We start from the raw sequence: 21,214 nt of genomic DNA, 5'->3' as shown, positions 1-21,214 counted from the left end.
ATATGGGAGGCAGAGCAACAAGTTTGAAAAATTTGCAGTCTGACAATGTGATAGAAAGGAAAAACACATTTTCTGACGAGAAATTCAAGCCAGCTGCAGAAATTTGCATAAGTCACAAGGATCTGAAGGTTAATCTCCAAGGGAGTGGGGAGCATGTGTCCAGGGCATGTCAGAGGCCTTCACGGCAGCCCCTCCCATCACAGGCCTGGAAACCTAGGAGAAAATGGTTTTGTGGGCCAGGCCCAGGGTCCCTGTGCTGTGTGCAGCCTAGGGACTTGGTGCCCTGCATCCCAGCCGCTCCAGTCATGGCTGAAAGGTGCCAACATAGAGCTGAGGCCGTGGCTTCAGAGGGTGTAAGCCTCAAGCCTTGGCAGCTTCCACGTGGTATGGAGCCTGTGGGTGCACAGAAGTCAAGATTTGAGGTTTGGGAACCTCTGCCTAGATTTCAGAAAATGTAAGGAAATGCCTGGATACCCAGGCAGAAGTTTGCCACAGGGACAGGCTGCTCATGGAGAACCTCTGCTAGGGCAGTACAGAAGGGAAATGTGGGGTCAGAGCCCCCACACAGAGTCCTTTTCTCTTCTCTTTCTGAAATTCCCATAATGTGTATACTAATCCATTTGATCAAGTCCCATAAGTTTCTTGGGTTTTGTTTACTTTTCTTCATTCTTATTTCTTTTTGCTCTTCAGACTCAATCATTTCAAATGACCTGTTGTCAAGTCTCACTAATGCTTTCTTCTGCCTGCTTGAGGCTGCAGTTAAACTCTGCTAGTGAATTTTTCAATTCGGTTATTATATTTTTTAGCTTCAGGATATCTGTTTGGTTCTTTTTAACAAAAACAATTTTTTCTCTTTGTTGATATTCTTACTGTGTTCATATATCGTTTTCCTGATTTCCTTTAGTTCTTTGTCTATATTATCCTAGTTCTTTGAGCATATTTTAAGATAGTTGTTTTAAAGTTTTTTTCTAGTAAGTTCAGTCCCTTTTTTCTTCAGAGATGGTTTCTGGATATTTGTTTTGGTCCTTTGGATAGGCCATATTTTAGTGTTTCTTTGTATATCTTGTAATATCTTGTTGAATATTCGGCACCTGAAAAACAACCACCTTTTACAGACTTTACAGACTGGTTCTGTACAATGGAAGACCTTCTCTAATTAGGCTTACATGAAGGGTTAAAGTTTACTCAGGCCTTTTCTAGGCATTGAGTCTTCTCTGGACAGTGTGTTTGCTTTTTCCCAATTCACTCATATACACAGAAACTCAATCAATAATTTTGTATTCCTCCATCAGTAATTTCTTGCCCCGCGTATCTGCTGGTCTGTAGACCTCCTGTGACTTTCACGAGCCACGCCTGCTCCTTCCTGAAGCTCTTCCTAGCCTGAGCCATGCTGTATTTGGCCATGTGAGTGCCAAGTTAAATAACAGGTGACAGAGAGACCCATCAGGCAGCCGTTAGACAGGTTATAACATTGAAAATTAGGCCTACTCTCTCTGTGATTAAAAGAAGTGGAGACATGACCACTGCTTCCTAAAACCCACACCATGCCAAGCCGGAAGGGGGTGGAGCAAAGGCAAACAAAACTGCCATAAAACTTCCTTCTATTTATAATGTGGCTTTTTCTTAGATGTGCATTGACTTGCACATCTAAGAAATCTTTTAATCGATTTCCACAGCCCATATTATTTTAGCCATTTTCTATTCATTTATTTAATGTTTCCATAGGGGAAACAAGGACCTGAGGTGTTCTAGTCCACCATCTTCCCATCTTCACCATCTTGCTGGTATCACTCCAAGCATTTTTTTTTTTTTTTTTTTGAGACGGAGTTTTGCTGTTGTTACCCAGGCTGGAGTGCAATGGCATGATCTCGACTCACTGCAACCTCCTCAGCCTCCCGAGTAGCTGGGACTACAGGCGCACACCACCATGCCCAGCTAATTTTTTGTATTTTTGGTAGAGACAGGGTTTCACCTTGTTGACCAGATGGTCTCAATCTCTTGACCTCATGATCCACCCGCCTTGGCCTCCCAAAGTGCTGGGATTATAGGCGTGAGCCACCGTGCCCGGCCACTTTTTTTTTTTTTTTTTTTTGAGGCAGAGTCTTGCTCTGTCTCCCAGGCTGAAGTGCAACAGTGATGCGATATCCTGGCTCACTGCAGCCTCGACCTCCTCAGCTGAAGTGATACTCCTGCGTCAGCCTCTCAAGTAGCTGGGACTGCTGGCATGCACCACCACACCTGGTGTGCAAGAATTTTTTTTCTTTTTTTTGTAGAGACAGGGTCTTGCTTTGTTGCCCAGGCTGGTCTTGAACTCAATCCTCCCACCTAAGCCTCCAAAAGTGCTGAGATTACAGGCATGTGCCAAGCATCTTTTTAGTAACTCATGACCAATAAATGCATAAATTATTTGCAGTCTTCCTCAGGCAGATAGCAGGTGAGGTGGGGCAAGCCCAGGCCTGCCCAAGGACACGGTGTCTTTATTTCCCCCAGGTTAAGAGGACAGACTATCAGATCCCAGAGGACCCTTGCAGTTATCCAACCCTACTCCACATTATAAGGATATATGTAGCTCCAATGGGAGCTGTTACTGCTATTTTGTCCATAAGCCAATTGAGATCTGAAATGAAGTGTTTCTCTCCTTCCCATCCCAGTAATGAGAGTAGCTGTCTCCATCAAAAACAGCTTCAGAATTTGCTCTGTGCTTTCCCTTTTATCCTCTGACTGAATTTTCCAACACCCCAGAGAGGTGGGTACTATCAGTCTGTTGCACAGATAAGGGAACTGGGACTGGGAGCACTTGAGATTTTCTCTGGGTGACATGGCAGTCAGAACTTCCAAATGGAAGCCCATGTCTGTGCTACGATATAATTGACTTGTAATTCTGCTCAGGGCAGAAGTCACCTATTCAGACATGGAGCATGCTGCCTCTTCCTGAAGGTAACAGAGTGAAGGACTGGAGAAGCCAGGTTCCAGGACAGGAGAGGAGGATAGGCTTGTTATTATTTTTTCAGACGGAGCTTCACTCTTGTTGCTCAGGCTGCAGTGCAATGGCACATTCTTGTCTGACCGCAACCTCTGCTTCCCGGGTTCAAATGATTCTCCCGCCTCAGCCTCCCAAGTAGCTGGGATTACAGGCATGCACCGCCATGCTTGGCTAATTTTGTATTTTTAGTAGAGATGGGGTTTCTCCATGTTAGTCAGGCTGGACTCAAACTCCTGACCTCAGGTGATTCGCCTGCCTCGGCCTCCCAAAGTGCTGGGATTACACACGTGAGACACCTGGACCAGCCGAGGATAGGCTTTTGAGGACTGTTTCTGATAGATGATATGGCAGTGATGTCAGCAAGCCCCAGAAGGATGAGGCCAAGGGCTGCTGGCCACAGGCTCCTTCCCTACAAGCAAAGAAAAGTGCCAGCTCATAAGCTGGAAATGAACGGGAAGTATTCATCTAACTGCAAGGCTCTGGTTCCAGCTCCCAGTTTTTTCTTTTTTTTCCCAAGAGGAGTCTGACTCTGTCACCTAGGCTGGACTGCAATGGCATGATCTCGGCTCATTGCAAACTTCACTTCCTAGGTTGAAGTGACTCTCAGCTGGGATTAGAGTTACGTGCCACCATGTCTGACTAGTTTTTTGTAGTTTTAGTAGAGATGAGGTTTTAGCATGTTGGCCAGGCTGGTCTCAAACTCCTGACCTCAAGTGATCTATCTGCCTCAGCCACCCAAAGTGTTGGGATTATAGGTGTGAGCCACTGCACCCAGCCCTAGCTTTTCTTTTTTGCCTTAGACTCAGGTACTGAGCTTGCTGGATTAGATACTTGGTTAGATAGTTTGGCCACCAATGCAGAGCTCTCCTTTCTTGTTGCCTTAGAACAGAGAGAACAGAGAATCTCAGATTTTGAAGAGTTTGGGGAAACAGCATATATCAAAAAAATACGAGAAAAATACAAATCTTACAAAGACCTGATAATCTTGTACTCGTCTAGCGTTCCCGGAACTCTATTATGGTCAGGGCCTCTCAGAGATTAAGAAATGCTCCAGCCAACTCTATTGTTTGAGATTTTGTTGTTGTTGCTATTGTTTTGTTTTTCTTTTTCTTTTTTTTGGAGGGGGGACAAGGTCTTGCTCTGTCACTCAAACTGGAGTGGTGGCATAAATACAGGAAGAGCAAGTGATATGGTTTGGCTGTGTCACCACCCAAATCTTATCTTGAACTGTAGTTCCCATAATCCCCACATGTTATGGGAGGGACCCAGTGTGAAGCAATTGAATCACAAGGGTGGTTACCTCCATTCTGTTCTCATGATAGTGAGTGAATTCCAGTGAGGTCTGATGGTTTTGTAAGGGGCTTTTTCCCTGCTTTGCTCTGCAGTTCTTGCTGCCACCATGTGAAGAAGGACGTATTTGCTTTCTCTTCCACCATGCTTGTATGTTTCCTAAGGCTTCCCTGGCCATTCTGAATGGTGAGTCAATTAAACTCTCCCCCTGCCTTTTTTTTTTTTTAGACAAACTCTCGCTGTGTCACCAGGCTGGTGTGCAGTGGTACAATCTCGGCTCACTGCAACCTCCACCTCCTGGGTTCAAGTGATTCTCCTGCCTCAGCCTCCTATGTAGCTGAGACTACAGGCACGCACCATCACACCCAGCTAATTTCTGTATTTTTAGTAGAGATGAGGTTTCATCATGTTGACCAGGATAGGCAATCTCCTGACCTCATGATCCACCCACCTCAGTCTCCCAAAGTGCTGAGATTACAGGCATGAACCACCATGCCTGACCTAAACATCTTTTCTTTATAAATTACTGAGTCTTGGGTATGTCTTTATTAGCAGCATGACAGCAGACTAATACAATAGTTGTTACCACAGAGACTGGGGCACTGTTGTAAAGATACCCAAAAATGTGAAAGTGACTTTGAAACTGGGTAATAGGTAGAAGTTGGAACAGTTTGGAGGGCTCAGAAGAAGACAGGAAAATGTGAGAAAGTTCAAAACTTAATTGAGACTTGGAAAGCTCAGAAGACAGGAAGATGTAGGAAAGTTTGGAACATCCTAGAGACTTGTTGAATGGCTTCGATCAACTCACTGTTAGTGATATGGACAATGAAGTCCAGGATGAGGTGTGATCAGATGGAGATGAGGAACTTGTGGGAACTGGAGTAAAGGTCACTCTTGCTATGAAAAGAGACAGTCAGCATTTTGCCCCTGCCCTAGAGATCTGTGGAACTTTGAACTTGACAGAGACAATTTAGTGTATCTGAAGGAAGAAATTTCTAAGCAGCAAAGTGTTTAAGAGAAAGTACAGCATAAAAGTTTGAAAAATTTGCAGCCTGAGGATGCAGTAGAAAAGAAAAACCCATTTTCTGAGGAGAAATTCAAACCTGCTGCAGAAATTTGCATAAGTAACCAGGAGCCAAATGTTACTCACCAAGACAATGGGGAAAACATTTACAGGGAATGTCAGAGACCTTCATGGCAGTCCCTTCTGTCACAGGCCCAGAAGGAGGCCTAGGAGAAAAAAATGGCTTCCAGGGCTAGATCCAGAGCCCCCTGCTGTGTGCAGTCTCAGGACTTGGTGCCCTGCATCCCAGTCACTCTAAGGCTAACAAGGGTCAAGGTACAGCTTGGGCCATGGCTTCAGAGGGTGCAAGCAGAAGCCTTGGCAGCCTCCACATGGTGTTGAGTCTGCGGGTGCACAGAAGTCAAGTATTGAGGTTTGAGAACCTCTGCCTAGATGTCATAGAATGTATGGAAACACCTGAATGTCTAGGCAGAAGTTTGCTTCAGGGGAGGAGCCCTCATGGAGACCCTCTGCTAGGGCAGTCCCAAACGGAAATGTGGGGTTGAAGCCCCCACATGGAGTACCCACTGAGGCACTCCCTAGTGGTGCTGTGAGAAGAGGACCACCATCCTCCAGACCCCAGAATGGTAGATCCACTGACAGCTTGCTCCATGTACCTGGAAGAGCTGCAAACACTCAACAGCAGCCCATGAAAGCAGCCAGGAGGGGGCTGTGCCCTGCAAAGCCAAAGAAGTGGAGCTGCCCAAGGTGGTAGAAGCCCACCCCTTGCATCAGCATAACCTGGATGTGAGACATGGAGCCAAAGGAGATCATTTTGGAACTTTAATGTTTAGTGACTGCCCTATTGGATTTTGGACTTGCATGGGGCCTGTAGCCCTTTTGTTTTGGCCAATTTCTCCTATTTGGAATGGGTGTATTTACCCAATACCTGTACCTCCATTGTATCTAGGAAGTAACTAACTTGATTTTGGTTTTACAGGCTTATAGGTGGAAAAGGACTTGCCTTGTCTCAGATGAGACTTTGCACTTGGACTTTTGAGTTAATGCTTGAACGAGTCAAGATTTTAGGGGACTGTTGGGAAGGCATGACTGTGTTTTGAAATGTGAGGACATGAGATTTGGGAGGGGCCAGTGGCAGAATGATATGGTTTGGCTGTGTCCCCACCCACATCTCATCTTGAACTGTAGTTCCCATAATCCCCACATGTTGTGGGAGGAACTCAGTGGGAGGTAATTGAATCATGGGGTGGTTACCTCCATGCTGTTGTCATGATAGTGAATGATCTGATGGTTTTATCAAAGGGAGCAAAATGCCCCCTTTGCTCTCCTCTTCTCCTTGCTGCAACCATGTGAATAAGGATATGTTTGTTTTCTCTTCTGCCATGATTGTAAATTTCCTGAGGCTTCCCTGGCCATGCTGAACTTCCTTCCCTTTTTTTTTTTTTTTTTTTTGAGACAGAGTCTAGCTCTGTTGCCCAGGCTGCAGTGCAATAGTGTGATCTCAGCTCACTGCAACCTCCACCTCCCAGGCTCAAACATTCTCCTGCCTCAGCCTCCCAAGTAGCTGGGACTATGGGCATGCACCACCATGCCTGGCTAGTTTTTGTATTTTTAGTAGAGACAGGGTTTCATCATATTGGCTAGGCTGGTCTCAAACTCATAGGCTTAAGTGGGCTGCCCACCTCTGCCTCCCAAAGTGCTGGGATTACATGCATGAGCCATCACACTGGGTTCCTCCAATTTTTAATGTGGCTTTTTCTTAGATGTGCATTCCGTTGGTTGCTGGTCTTTTTTCTGATTTCCACAGTCCCTATTAAGTTATTTTAGCTAGTATCTAGCTGTTCATTTAATGTTTCCATAGTGGGAAAAGGGCCTGAAACTTTCTAGTCTACCATCTTGCTGGTATCACTCCAAGCTTGTTTGTTTGTTTGTTTGAGGCATAGTCTTGCTCAAACTTCAGAGGGTGCAAGCAGAAGCCTTGGCAGCTTCCACGTGGTGTTGAGTCTGCAGGTGCACAGAAGTCAAGTATTGATTGAGAACCTCTGCCTAGATGTCATAGAATGTATGGAAACACCTGAATGTCCAGGCAGAAGTTTGCTTCAGGCGAGGAGCAAAGTGGAGTAAAGTGATGCAATCAGGGCTCCCTGCAGCCTCAACCTCCTGAGCTCCAGCTATTCTCTTGCCTCAGCATCCTGAGTAGGTACGATTATAGGCATGAGTCACCATGCCCAGCACTTGAAGTAAATTATAGGAAATTCTTCATGTATCTCCAAAAAATAAGAACATCCTACTCCATAACTACAATACCATTATATTATACCTACACATTTAACAATTGTTCCCCAATACTATCCCTAGCACATATTTAAGTTTCCCTAATGCAATTATTACATATTGTAATTTCCTAATGCAATTATTACATATTGTAATTTCCTAATGCAATTATTACATATTTTTATATTTTTTAAACCTTTTATTATAAAATATGACACAGATATTTTAAAAAACACCAAACATACATATGGTGAATTATTGTAAATGAACGCCCTTATGGTTACAACTCAGGACTAGAGATAGAACTTTGCCAGCTCCCTCTGAAACTATCCACATACCACATCTCAATCACAACCATTTCTCCCTCAAAGTGACCGCAATTCTAAGCAGGATGCCTGAGTTTTTGCACGTTGAGAGGTTGCTAGTTTTTGTGTCCCTTATACTCAGATACAAAATCTTGACTCACACTTTTCTTTTCTTTTTTTTAAGACAGGGTCTCACTCTGTCACCTAAGCTGGAGGCAGTGGTGTCATGAGCTCACTGCAGCCTTGACCTCCCAGTCTCAAGAAATCCTCCTGCCTCAGCCTCCTGAGTAGCTGGGACTACAGGCGTGTGCCTCAACACCTGCCTAATTTTTGTATTTTTTGTAGAGACAGGGTTTCACCATGTTGCCCAGGCTGGTCTCCAATTCCCAAGCTCAAGCGATCCACCTGCCTTGGCTTCCCAAAGTGCTGGGATTATAGGCATGAGCCATCACACCCAGCCAATATGTAGCTTCAAATCTTTGACAAAGTTTTCTTGAATTATAGTTTTTGAGCTGGGTGTAGTGGTTCATGCCTGTAATCCTAGCACTTTGGGAGGCTGAGGCAGGGGGATCACTTCAAGTCAGGCATTTGATACCAGCCTGGCCCACATGGTGAAATCTCATCTCTACTAAAAATACAAAAATTAGCTGGTGTGGTGGGCACATGCCTGTAATCCCAGCTACTTGGGAGGCTCAGGCAGGAAAATCACTTGAATCTGGTAGGTGGAGATTACAGTGAGCCAAGACCACACCACTGCACTCTAGCCTGGGTAACACAACAAGACTGTGTCTCAAAAAAAAAAAAAAAAATTATATATGTATATATATATATGGTTTTCTTTTGCTGTTACTCCTATTTATAATATGTTGGAACTGCCAATCTGAAATAATTGAAAGGATCAGAATCCTGTTTTAAAGAGTTTCTTCCAGCAAAATGTTGCTAATGACTAGCTGAGACATAGAGACTCTAGAGAAATGGGGCCAGTGTTCTGAAGTTGTTTAAACAAAGAAATAGGATCATTTTCTATATGAGGCTGTACAAGTTACAACCATTTATTTAGTTTCTTTCCTTTTCTATATGGTTTCATTTCTTTTCAACTGGTTTTCATTTCCTTTCCTATATATTTGTTTATTTATTTTTGAGGCAGGGTATTGCTCTGTCATCCAGGGTGGACTGGAGGGGTGCAAACACGACTCACTGCAGCCTTGACCTCCCAGGTTCAAGGGATCCTTTCACCTCAGCTTCCTGAGTAGCCGAGACTACGGGTGTGTGCCCCCATGTCCAGTTAATTTTAAAAGAAAAGAAGAAGAAGAAATAGAATCTCACTATGTTGTGCAGGCTGCTTTCAAACTCCTGGCCTCAAACCATTCTCTCAACTAGGCTTCCCAAGGTGCTGAAATTACAGGTATAAACCACCTGCTGGCCCTTCTTTCCAATTTAAGAGTGTGTTTAGCATTTGGCCAACACAATGTGTTGGCCAAAAAGTCTTTGTGTGAGAAAAGTAAGAGGGAAGTCAATCTATAATGAAGATCAGCAGTGAAGAGTCTTTCCTGATGCCCTGTAGTCATTTGCAACATTTTGCAACACAAGGTAAGTAAGTAGGAAGGCTAATTTAGAATCAGTAACAAAGGGGTTACTGCTGCCTAAGTTACAGCTGCTTAAGTTACAGCTGCCTGTCAGGTAACATCAGTCTACCGCTCAAAATAATCTAGAGCTCCAACAGCCTAGATTTTTAATTATTTCCAGAGATCTTATTTGCATGGCTTCAATATCTGTCACTTTTTTTGCACATGCTTTTTGTTTCTTTGTTCCTTATTTTCAATTTTAATTTTTTTTACCTTCTTAGCTAACAATTGTAATATTACCTTTCTTTTTTTCAGACACGGTGTCGCTATGTCACACATGCTATAGTACAGTGGCACGCTCAAGAATGGTTGAGGATTTTAGAAACATGTTCCTGGCTGTTTCTCTGTTTTTTAGCATAGCGAGGACCTTGATTCACAGTTTCATTTTTGACTGGCAGACTTACTGTTCCATCTCAGCATTGGTAACTAATGGGCTTTCTGGCTCGGTTTTTGCTAGGCTTATTGAGATTGCTTGGATTAGGATGCATTATGATTCAAGCGGCAGAAAACCCTACTTATATTGGCTTTTAAAAGATATACATTGGCTCATGGAGTGTGGAGGTATTTGACACTTCAGGAGTAGCTGGATTCAGGGTTCAAATGAGGTGATGGCAATAAATACTGCCCTTCCCAGCCCTGGGGCCCATTTATGTTGTGTGACATGAGCCCAACACTATGTGCTCTTGGTGATGCCCCAGTCACTGCTGTGGCCCTTGGTCTGCAGTCCAGTTCCCTTCTTGGCTCTGCTTTCTCTGTTTGTGGACTCCCCCTCAGGCAGCCTCTCCTCATGTAGTGAAAGGGCTACAGTCGATCCTTGCTGAACTCCCTGCCATCCAAAACCAGCAGAGAACAGAGAACTTCTCCCAGAAGCCTCAGGAAAAGTCCCATCATGACTCATTGGCTCTCACTGCATCATAGCCTCAGCCTGAGTCCACCCAGATCACCAAGGTTGGGGCAAGGCTGACGTCTGACTGGCTCATACCTAGTCAAAGACTCCATTGCTAGTTACCAATGAAGAAAGCACCTTCATCAGACCCCTTGAATGAAGAGGAAGGGAGGGGGGATATGACAAGGGATAGCTCAGCATAGCTCAGATGGCACCCCCTCTGAAAATCAGCAGTCTCAATTTAAAAAATAATAATTAAAAAAGAAAAGAAAAAAAAAAGGCTGGGCACAGTGGCTCACACCTGTAATCCCAGCACTTTGGGAGGCTGACGCGGGCAGATCATCTGAGGTCAGGAGTTTAAGACCAGCCTGGCCAACATGGCAAAACCCCAACTGTTCTAAAAATACAAAAATTAGCTGGGCTGGTGGTGGGCACCTATAATTCCAGCTACTTGGGAAGCTGAGGCACAAGAATCACTTGAATCCGGGAGGCAGAGGTTGCAGTGAGGCAAGATTGCATCACTGCACTCCAGCCTGGGCAACAGTGAGACTGTCTCATACACACAAAAAAAGGCCAGGCATGGTGGCTCAGGCCTATAATCCCAGAACTTTGGGAGGCCAAGGCAAGTGGATCACGAGGAGATCGAGATCATCCTGGTCAACATGGTGAAACCCCGTCTCTACTAAAAATATAAAAATTAGCTGGGCGTGGTGGCGCATACCTGTAGTCCCAGCTACTCAGGAGGCTGAGGCAGTGAACCCAGGAGGTGGAGGTTGCAGTGAGCCGAGATTATACCACTGTACTCCAGCCTGGCAATAGAGCCAGACTCCATCTAAAAACAAAAAATGCCAGGCATAGTGGCTCACACCTGTAATGCCAGCACTTTGGGAGGAAGAGGTGGGAGGATTTCTTGAGCCCAGGAGTTGAGACCAGCCTAGGCAACATAGCAAGACCCCATCTCAAATTTTTTGTTTTTTGTTTTGAAACAGAGTCTCGTTCTGTTGCCCAGGGTGGAGTGCAATGGCGCAATCTCAGCTCACTGCAACTTCTGCCTCCTGGGTTCAAGCAATTCTCTCTGCCTTAGCCTCCCAAGTAGCTGGGATTATAGGTATCTGCCACCAGGCCCAGCTAATTTTTGTATTGTTAGTAGAGTCGGGGTTTCGCCATGCTGGCCAGGTTGGCCAAGTGATGCGCCCACCTTGGCCTCTCGAAGTGCTGGGATTACAGGCATGAGCCACCATCCCTGGCCCGCACCTTAGTTTTTAAAAAATTGAATTAACAACAACAAAAAGAGGCGGCATGTCACAGTGGTTGAGAATGTGTACTGTGGTGCCAAATCACCTTAGTTCTAACAATGGCTTTACCATTTAAGGGTATGTGACCTTGGGTAAGTTACCAAATCTCTCTGTGCCTCAGTTTCCTCACTTGTACAATGGGAGATAACAGTCTCACCTTCATAAATTTACTGACATCAAATTTATTTAATACACATAAAGTACTTAGAATGCTGACTGGCATGGAACAAGATCTAGATGTCTTTGCCATTATTGAGAGTTCATGATCCTTAGGAGAGAGTAGGGGAAATTCCTAATGCAGCAAGTGTTCAACAAACGACAGTATTCCTTTGGCCTAGGACAGTGATGCTGTGGCTTGAAGCGACCCCTTTCATCAGTTTGCACATCTTAGTCTGGAAGGAGCAACTTTCAGGTCTCACCCCTTTGGATGTGTTGGAGCTCAGAAAACACCCCGAGATGAAGGCTGCAGAAGCAGCCTCAGAAGCAAAAAGTTTTTGCCGGGCTTCTCCTGCCCTCCTGTCTCTCAGTCCCATTCTCCCCCAAAACTAGTTATAGAAACTAGGATCCTTCTTCCTCAAGGCAAGTCATAGACACCAGAACCCTTTTTCCCCAAAGCCAGCTGTAAAACCTAAAAATATTCTGTGAAAAAACTGGCCTACCCTGTTTGACTGTAGGTTACAAGATGCCTATTCCAGAGAGGATCCTGCCTTATACCTAGAGGGAAGGAATGCTGCTCAGGAGGCCAAGAAGAATCCAGACCAACAGACCTTGCCGCGTTTCCCCACTCTGTTAGCATTAGCTCAGACCCTTTGTCCAATCCTATTTCTACATGGCTGTCCAGACTTTGGCTAAGAATACAGATGGACAACTTCCTCTGCATCTTTGGGTCTTCATTTGGAAGGCTCCTGTGCATACATGTCATGCTTCTCCAGATAACCTACCTTTTGTGAGCTGGTTTTTCAGTGAACCTTCCACGGGTGAAGTGAGTCTCCTTGGCCCCTACACATGCTGGGGTGTGGTTTGCCTTGACGATGGTCTGCAGGTGAGGGCACAGCTGTTGAATACCATTAAGGTCATTTCACTGTGAGGTTTGGTTCACAAACATTGTTCTAGAACTTTAGACTGATTCACAGTTTTGCTGCCAGCCAGTGCAGCAGCAACTGCTTCCATCTGTGACATTGTGCACAGATTTATAAACCATTTATAGCTCTGCTCTCTGCTTGACACAGCTGCTCCACAAATGACTCAGGATTGCAACTAGAGGGGAAATTGGGGATTGCAATTGAACTTTTTCTATAATGAAGTGCAAATTGTCTTTTTGAAAAGTGCTTTCTTTATAAATCCCAGGCCTCAAACGCGGCAATTAAGAGAAGCCTAAAAAGCAAAAGAGGCTTGTGTTCCAGGTCTTTTCAAACCCTAAACGTCAAATTCTCTATGCCTGTGTCCTGGCCTGGCATCTTATTTCCCTCAACGCCCTCCTCCCATCGCTTTCTTAGTAACAATCTCAGATCCTGGCAGTGAATGGCATGCGAAGCTGGGAACATTTTTCTTCTACACAGACAGGGTTATATAAATCTTCCTGTTTTAAACTGATTTCTTTTACCCTTTGTTTCTTTTGTGTGCCTTTAGGAGTCTACTTAAATTCTTAATGGGCTAGATCCCTGGCTGTCTTGTTCTCTGTTTAAAGCAAACCATATTGATGCCAATTACTTTTATCCAGATTTGCATGTTCACTGAAGTTCTACTACCAGGCACTGATATCATCAGAGACTGTCTCCAGATTCTTTGTATCCAGTTTTTTGTCCAGAAACATTCTCCTTGTCAGGACACGGTGGTTCACGCTTGTAATCCCAGCACTTTGGGAGGCCGAGGTGGGCAGATCATGAGGTCAGGAGTTCGAGATCAGCCTGGCCAACAGAACAAAACCCCGTCTCTCTAAAAATACAAAAATTAGCTGGGCATAGTGTTGCATGCCTGTAGTTCCAGCTACTTGGGAGGCTGAGGCAGGAGAATCACTTGAACTCGGGAGGCGGAGGTTGCAGTGAGCTGAGATCACCCCACTGCACTCTAACTTAGATGACAGAGCGAGACTCCATCTGAAAAAAAAAATCTACTTTTGATGCATCTTCTTTCTGTTGTTGTTACTATTGTTGTTTTTCTGTCACCAGGCTGCAGTGTAGCAGTGTGATCATGGCTCACTGCAGCTTCAAACTCTTGGGTTCAAGCAATCTTCCTACTTCAGCCTTTTGAAGTAGCTGGGACTACAGGTACATGCCACCATGCCCAGCTAATTAAAAAAAATTTTTTTTAAGAGATGGGGTCTTGCTATGTTGCCCAGGCTGGTCTCAAACTTCTGGCAAGGAATCTGCACACCTCAGCCTCCCAATCTTGTGGGATTACAGGTATGAGCCACCATGCCCAGTCTGCCCTTTTATTTTCTACTTTTGAAGAAAAGGCATTGGCTTAGCTAAGAGACCTGGTGCCCAGATAGTTACTTTCTGTTCTAGAGAGTTAATGCAGTGAGACTAAGGCTGTCAAGTCCCCCCAGAATACATCAGACTATGTTACATTTCTGTGTTTTCCAATATGCTTCAGAGGGAATCTTATTCTTCTCCTTCATCTCTCTAATGCCTTCTCATTTTCCTAAAGTCAGACCAATGTCATGACTCTGCTGGGAAACTCTATTGGATCCTTCTGATTTTGATATTTCTCCCCAGGGCCCTTCGAGTTCACCATTCTTGGAGAAAGCATTGCAATTGGACAGTGATCATTGATTTACTAGTCTGCCTCCATCACTAAGGCAGAGGTCAGAAAGGGACTACGTCTGACTGAACTTATTTTCCTCAGTTTCTTACAGACAATTATCAAATGAATGAATGTGCATTAGTTGAATACTCTCTATGAGGCTCTGGGGACACCAAGACTTTGTTCCTTTGAAGATTATATTCTAGTGGAAAGTTTACACACTAGGTTAATAATCACACGTATCACAATATTATCTTGAACTGGTCAGTGCTTTGAAGAAAAAAAACCCAGAATGTTAGGAGACTGTCTGATAGGAGGATCCAGAGATTAGAAAAGCAGGACTTTCAACTGGGAAGAAGGGAGAGGGAGGGCTGGAAGTGCTTTCAGGAGGTCCTGAGATGTACCGAATGAGTAAACCGATGAACGTGAGTAGGAGGGGGAATGCCTGATCATCATGGGCATTGATGACTTGGCTTGTGTTTTCTGCAGGTGGCAGGACCCTGACTTTTTGAGGATCTAAGCCTACCTCATTCTCATCGTGACCTACCCCTCTTTCTAATAATGGGCACTTGACTAGCCAAATTGAGTATGTCATCTCCCAGGACTCCTCCCATGTGATTAACTTTGGAATGAGTTTGAATTTCAGTCAAGTCTGAGACTCTTGGCAAAACTAGGAAGAAAGACCTGCATTTCTTTCAGCACTTTGGATACTGTGCCTGAAAGAGAATGGTAGAGATAGATGGAGACAAATTAATTTCTGATTTTTTTTGAGCACCTGGATCCAGCCATACCTGAAACTCCTATGGGTATAGTTGCATCTAAATTAACACACATACGGCTTTTAAAGCTAGGCTGGGCAAAGTAGCATGCCTGTAATCCCAGCACTCTGTGATGCTGAGGTGGGAGGCTCGCTTGAGTCCAGGAGTTTCCAGTCTAGGCAACATGGCAAGACCTTATCTCAATTAAAAAAAAAAAAGGGCTGTACGAGGTGGCTCACGCCTGTAATCTCAGCACTTTGGGAGGCTGAGGCAGGTGGATCACGAGGTCAGGAGTTGAAGACCAGCCTGGCCAATATGGTGAAACCCCGTCTCTACTAAAAATACAAAAATTAGCAGGGCATGGTGGCAGTCCCATGCTACTTGGGAGTCCCAGCTACTTGGGAGGCTGAGGCAGGAGAATCACTTGAACCCAAAAGGTGAAGGTTGCAGCAAGCAGAGATCGCGCCACTGCACTCCAGCCTGGGCAGCAGAGCAAGTCTCTGTCAAGAACAAAACAAAACAAAAAACCATGGTGCACACCTGTAGTCCCAGCTAGTCAGGTCAGGGGGCTGAGGTGGGAGGATTACTTGAGCCCAGGAAGCTGAGGCTGCAGTGAATCATGACAGTGCCACTGGATTCCAGCCTGGATGACTAAAAAAAAAAAGTTATTAACTAAGTAACTCTCCCATCTTTTTATTTGGCTTAGGCTAGTTTGCACAGGGCTTCAGTTACATTTAAGACCAATGGCACTCATTTGCTAAGTCCAAAGAGGGCAGGGGAGGGCAGCTAAAGTGATTATGCAGGTCATCTAGCCAGGGAGAGCCCCAACACAGCAATCTTTCCTGCACCAGGAGAGTTCCCCCTAAGTGTCTATACTCCGGTCTTCTCCCCAGAGACCCTGACCCTTGGGTTTGCATCTGTGTTTGAGTGTCTAGCAACAGGTACACTGAGGGAAGGTGGTGGGAGAGAGATACCAATAGGAACCTTCCCAGGCCCTGACAGGGCAGGAAGTCCCAGGTACCCAAGGTGGTGGAAAATCACGAACTGCCTCTGCATTGGAGAAATGTTAACTAACCCTGATTTGAGAGTAGAGAGCCAGCAGGAGCGCTGGCTTTTGCTGGACTGTGAATGGTGAACCTGCTGGGCCAGGCAAGCTGGAATTGTTACTGGGCTTCAGTGTGCAAGAACACCGGGTCACAGCTGCCATCTAGCGCCAGATGCCAGCTTTTGCAAGTTGTTTACTGGCTGTTGCCAGCTGAAAAGCCTTTCTGAGAGCCAATTTGGGGAAAAAGTGGGAGGCCAATATGTCTTCATATTCAGGAAAACCTTAAAATCAGATGTTCAATATTATCTCTAAATCAGATTATTACACATAGAGTCCCAGAGCCAAATTGACTAGATGACAAAAATGGACAATCATTCCATAACATTATTTTCTGTTTCGTTCCAAATCTCTACAGTGCTATGATAGATTGATTAGATAGATAGAAAGACAGATGATGATAGATGATAGATAGATAGATAGATAGATAGATAGATAGATAGATAGATAGATAGATAGATGATAGATAGATATTTAAGGGTAGGCACAGTGGCTTATTTATGTCAGTAATGCCAGAACCTTGGGGGCTAAACCCTGGAGCTCACTTGTGTCCAGGAATTTGAGGCCAACCTCGGCAACGTAGCAAGAGCCGGTCTCTACAAAAGTTGGTGGTTCATGCCTGTAGTCTCAGCTACTCGGAAGGCTGCGTTGCTTGAAGCCCTGGAATTTGAGGCTGCAGTGAGCTATGATTGCACCGCTGCACGCCAGCCTGGGCCACAGAGTAAGACCTGTCTCTTAAAAAAAAAAAAAAGATGGATTTTTAAAAAGATGAATATTTAAAAAATAAATCCTGTCATGGTCCTATTTATGATTCAGGTTTCCAGTAGAAAATAGGTAGGGAGTGTAACCACCCAATGGATTCACCTTGCCCACTGCCTAGACCTGCCTAGAGAGGGGAATTGCAATGGAGAAAGAGTAATTCATGCAGAGCCGGCTGTGCGGGAGACAGGAGTTTTATGATAACTCAAATCAGAGCATTTGGGGATCAAAGTTTCTAAAGATAAATTGGTTGGTATGGGGTTGCAAAGTGGGGAGCACTCATCGTTCAGGTTGGAGATGGAATGATAGAGGGTTGAAGTGAGGTTTTCTTGCTGTCTTCTGCTTCTGGGTGGGATGGCAGACTGGTTGAGCCAGATTATGGGTCTGGGTGAGTGCAGGGTCTGCAAAATATTTCCAGCACTGATCTTAGGTTTTACAATAGTAATGTTATCCCCAGGAGCAATTTGGAGAGGTTCAGACTCTTGGAGCCAGAGTCTGCATGACCCCTAAACCACAATTTCTAATCGTGTAGCTAATTTGTTAGCCCAGCAAATGCAGACTGGGCCCCAGGAAAAAGGGAGTCTTTTTGGGAAAGGGCTATTATCAATTTTGTTTCAGATTCAAACCATGAAACTAAATTCCTTCCCAAATTTAGTTTGGCCTATGCCCAGGAATCAACAAGAACAATTTAGGCTGGGTGTAGTGCCTCATACCTATAATCCTAGTTCGGGAGGCTGAGGTGGAAGGATCTCCTGTCCTGTGGAGATGGCTACAGCCTGACCTGCAGGGCAACCCTAGAGGGGAAGTTGTTTCAGGAGGTCTGACTGCAAGCTAAGGGCTTGGTATTGAACTTCTCACCTATCAGTCATGGATCCAGTGGGAGGGCAGGAGGGGAAGCTGGGGAGTCATCCCAGCTTTCTGCATGTTGGGTTGGATAAAGTATCTTCAAGAATAATTTACTCAAAGGCTGGGAGTGGTGGCTCATGCCTGTAATCCCAGCACTTCAGGAGGCCAAGGCAGGTGGATCACTTGAGGCTAGGAATTCTAGACAAGCCTGGCCAACATGGTAAAACCCCAACTCTACTAAAAATACAAAAATTAGCTGTAAGTGGTGGTAGTGGCCACCTGTAATCCCAGCTACTGGGGAATCTGAGGCAGGAGAATCGCTTGCATCCAGGAGGTAGAGGTTAAGTGAGCTGAGACCGGGCCACACTGCACTCCAGCTTACTTACTCTGAGACAGAGTAAGACTCCGTCTCAAAAAAATAAATAAATAAATAAAAGAATGATTTCCTCATAATTTAGTAATGACTTTGTGAGAAGTACAGCAATAATGTGTGAGAGGTTTTAGTTATCATGTAAGTATGTTATTTGTTAGATTCTGAAGTACTCCCCAGGTGTTTTCATATACACTTGTTTGAGATTAGCAACATACCTTCTGGTGAAACATCATGCAGGGATTACACAATTCTCTTCTCACCGAAACAGTCTCCTCAAGTGGTGTGTAAATATGACTGGCCTCCTTTTTCTCTTAAACTCAGTGTGATAGTTCCGGCTTTACTCATTTGTTTTCTAGCAGCTGTCCCATGTTAGCCTTGCCACATGGTCAGTCTTCTATTTGGTAGGTTTTATAAATCCTAAAAGTTCTAGTTCAGAAATAGCTCTAATAAACCAAGCATGGAAAATTTCACTCATTTCTTCTGAGGCTGCAGAATTTGCATCCATGTTTTCCGCAGCTATCAGAACTGTTGCAGAAACCTCTGACCAGCCCACAAGCCTGACTAGCCTGCTGCACTTTAGGGAGCAGCTGAAAAGCATACAGAGATCCAAAGGAATAGGGGAAGCCTGGAACGCTGATGTGAGCGGGGATGGGGTCAGTGAGGTGTGGTGTGTCTGGGAGGAAGATGTGGAGATGGAGTTTGAAGTACCAGAGGTTTGTTTAGGGGAAAGGGAAACAGCTGTGAAGGATGAAGGAGGAGGAAGTAGGGTCAGGTAGGGAGAAGCTCAGAACACAATCAGATACTACATTCTCTGCTGAGCTCCGGAGCAAAGATTGCTTATTACGGGAGTCATTCATTGGGCAAAAATGACCAGACCCTGGCACATTTGCTATGTTCAGTTATTGGCTGGTAGCTGACTGAGCCAGGCATGGATCCTGAAAGTTACAACTGGAGTCTGGTAACTAACTCTGCTCCTTGCAGCTCAATGGCAAGTTTTTGTGTTTTTGCTTTTGTTTTGTTTTTTTTGAGACAGAGTCTTTCTCTGTTGCACAGGCTTGGGTGCAGTGGTACAAACATAGGTCACCTCAGCCTCAAACTCCTGGGGTCAAGTGATTCTCCTGCCTCACTCAGCCTCCCAAGTAGCTGGGACTACAGGTGTTCACCATCATGCCTGCTAATTTTTATTTTTATTTTTGTAGAGATGGCATCTCACTATGTTGTTCAGGCTTGTCTCAAACTCCTGGCCTCAAGTTGTCAGAGGTGGTGAACTGGAGCAACTCCATCTTGAATAGGTGCTCGTAAAATAATGCTGAAACCTACTGGGCTGCATTCCCAGATGGTGAGGCATTCTAAGTCACAGGATGAGATAGGAGGTTGGCACAAGATACAGGTCATAAAGACCTTGCTGATAAAACAGGTTGCAGTAAAGAAGCCAGCTAAAACCCACCAAAACCAAGATGGTGATGAGAGTGACCTCTGGTCATCCTCACTGAAGTGGCATGACAGTTTACAAATGCCATGGCAACATCAGGAAGTTATCCTATGTGGTCTAAAAAGGGAAGGCATGAATAATCCACCCCTTGTATTATAATCAAGAAATAACCATAAAAATGGGCAATCAGCTGCCCTAGGGGCTGCATGATTCTTCCTCCTCAGCCTCCCAAAGTGCTGGGATGACAGGTGTGAGTCAGCATACCGGCCTGCAAGTGATTTTTGAAAAGAAATCCGAATGGAGCATTTTCATGGCTGCCACATTTAATGAAATGTAGTGTATTTGGCTATTCCAGTCATCCCTCCACACCAACAAGGAGCAGCCTACCTGCAAGGGCTACAGAAACAAGGGGCAGAGAGAAAAATGGGGCCCTGATGGCTCACGTGAGTGCATAGATCCAACTGTGCCTGAAGCCCGTCAGATTCTTGGCTCTTTTGGTTATGTGAGCCAGAAAATACTCTTTTTGCTTAAGCCACTTTGAGTTGAGTTTTTATTTTACAAAATTTCTGATTCCTGATTTATTTATTTTATTATTATTTTTTGAGACGGAGTTTCGCTCTTGTTACCCAGGCTGGAGTGCAATGGTGCGATCTTGGCTCACCGCAACCTCTGCCTTCTGGGTTCAGGCAATTCTCCTGCCTCAGCCTCCTGAGTAGCTGGGACTACAGGCACGTGCCACCATGCCCAGCTAATTTTTTTTTTTTTTGTATTTTTAGTAGAGACGGGGTTTCACCATGTTGACCAGGATGGTCTCGATCTCTTGACCTCATGATCCACCCGCCTTGGCCTCCCAAAGTGCTGGGATTACAGGCGTGAGCCACCACACCCGGCCTGATTCCTGATTTATATACTCTCTGAGTTTCATGTTCCTTACCTGTAAGATGTGTCTCATGATTCTACCTTGCAGGGTTTAAGAGAACGAATGACAAGTACTGTAAAGGATAAGATGCAAAGTAGATGCCCAATAAATAGTAAATAGCATGAAAAGGCAAAGCAAAGGAGACAAAGCAAAGTGTGGGACTCCTGAAGGCTCCTCTGTGTACAGGGCAGGCAGTGGGCTGAGTTCAGTGCTCAGTAAGGGCAGTGCCTGGCTTGGGCCATCCAGAGTTACCCAGCTACAAAAGAGGCTGCCTCTTGAGCTGCTTTGAGCCTGTGGCTTTTCAACAATGAATATGTCCACCCAGTGTGTTATTAGCCTTGTAGGAGGAAAAGAAAAGCTCTCTTTCTCGCCAAAAATGAGGCTTATCATACTCTTCATCTGGACAGTTTTTGGGTTTTTGTTGTTGTTTTGTTTTTGTTTTTGAGATGAGGTCTTGCTGTTGCCCAGGCTGAAGTGCAGTAGCTCATTGCAGCCTCGATGTGCATGCCTGACTAACTTCATTATATTTTGTAGAGAAAAAGCCTCATTATGTTTCCCAGGCTGGTCTTAAATTCTTGGGCTCAAGCGATTCTCCTGC

The 21,214-nt window shown here is 44.9% G+C and overlaps 1 protein-coding gene across 5 annotated transcripts in view; it reads right to left on the bottom strand.

The window, feature by feature from the left end:
- The window catches only part of LOC144580579 (uncharacterized), a 45,248-nt gene that overhangs the window by 6,037 nt on the left and 17,997 nt on the right, over nucleotides 1-21,214 (bottom strand). For 2 of the 5 annotated variants that reach the window (XM_078358157.1, XM_078358161.1), the window contains exon 3: nucleotides 12,624-12,736. The exons of the other annotated variants lie outside the window; for them this stretch is intronic. The gene's annotated coding sequence lies outside the window, so the exon portion shown is untranslated. The remainder of the gene's footprint in view (nucleotides 1-12,623; nucleotides 12,737-21,214) is intronic. 5 annotated transcript variants of the gene reach the window in all.

The sequence above is a fragment of the Callithrix jacchus genome, chromosome 20 (genome assembly GCF_049354715.1).
Source record: "Callithrix jacchus isolate 240 chromosome 20, calJac240_pri, whole genome shotgun sequence".
NCBI lineage: Eukaryota > Metazoa > Chordata > Mammalia > Primates > Cebidae > Callithrix > Callithrix jacchus.
This window is presented reverse-complemented; position numbering and strand designations above follow the sequence as displayed.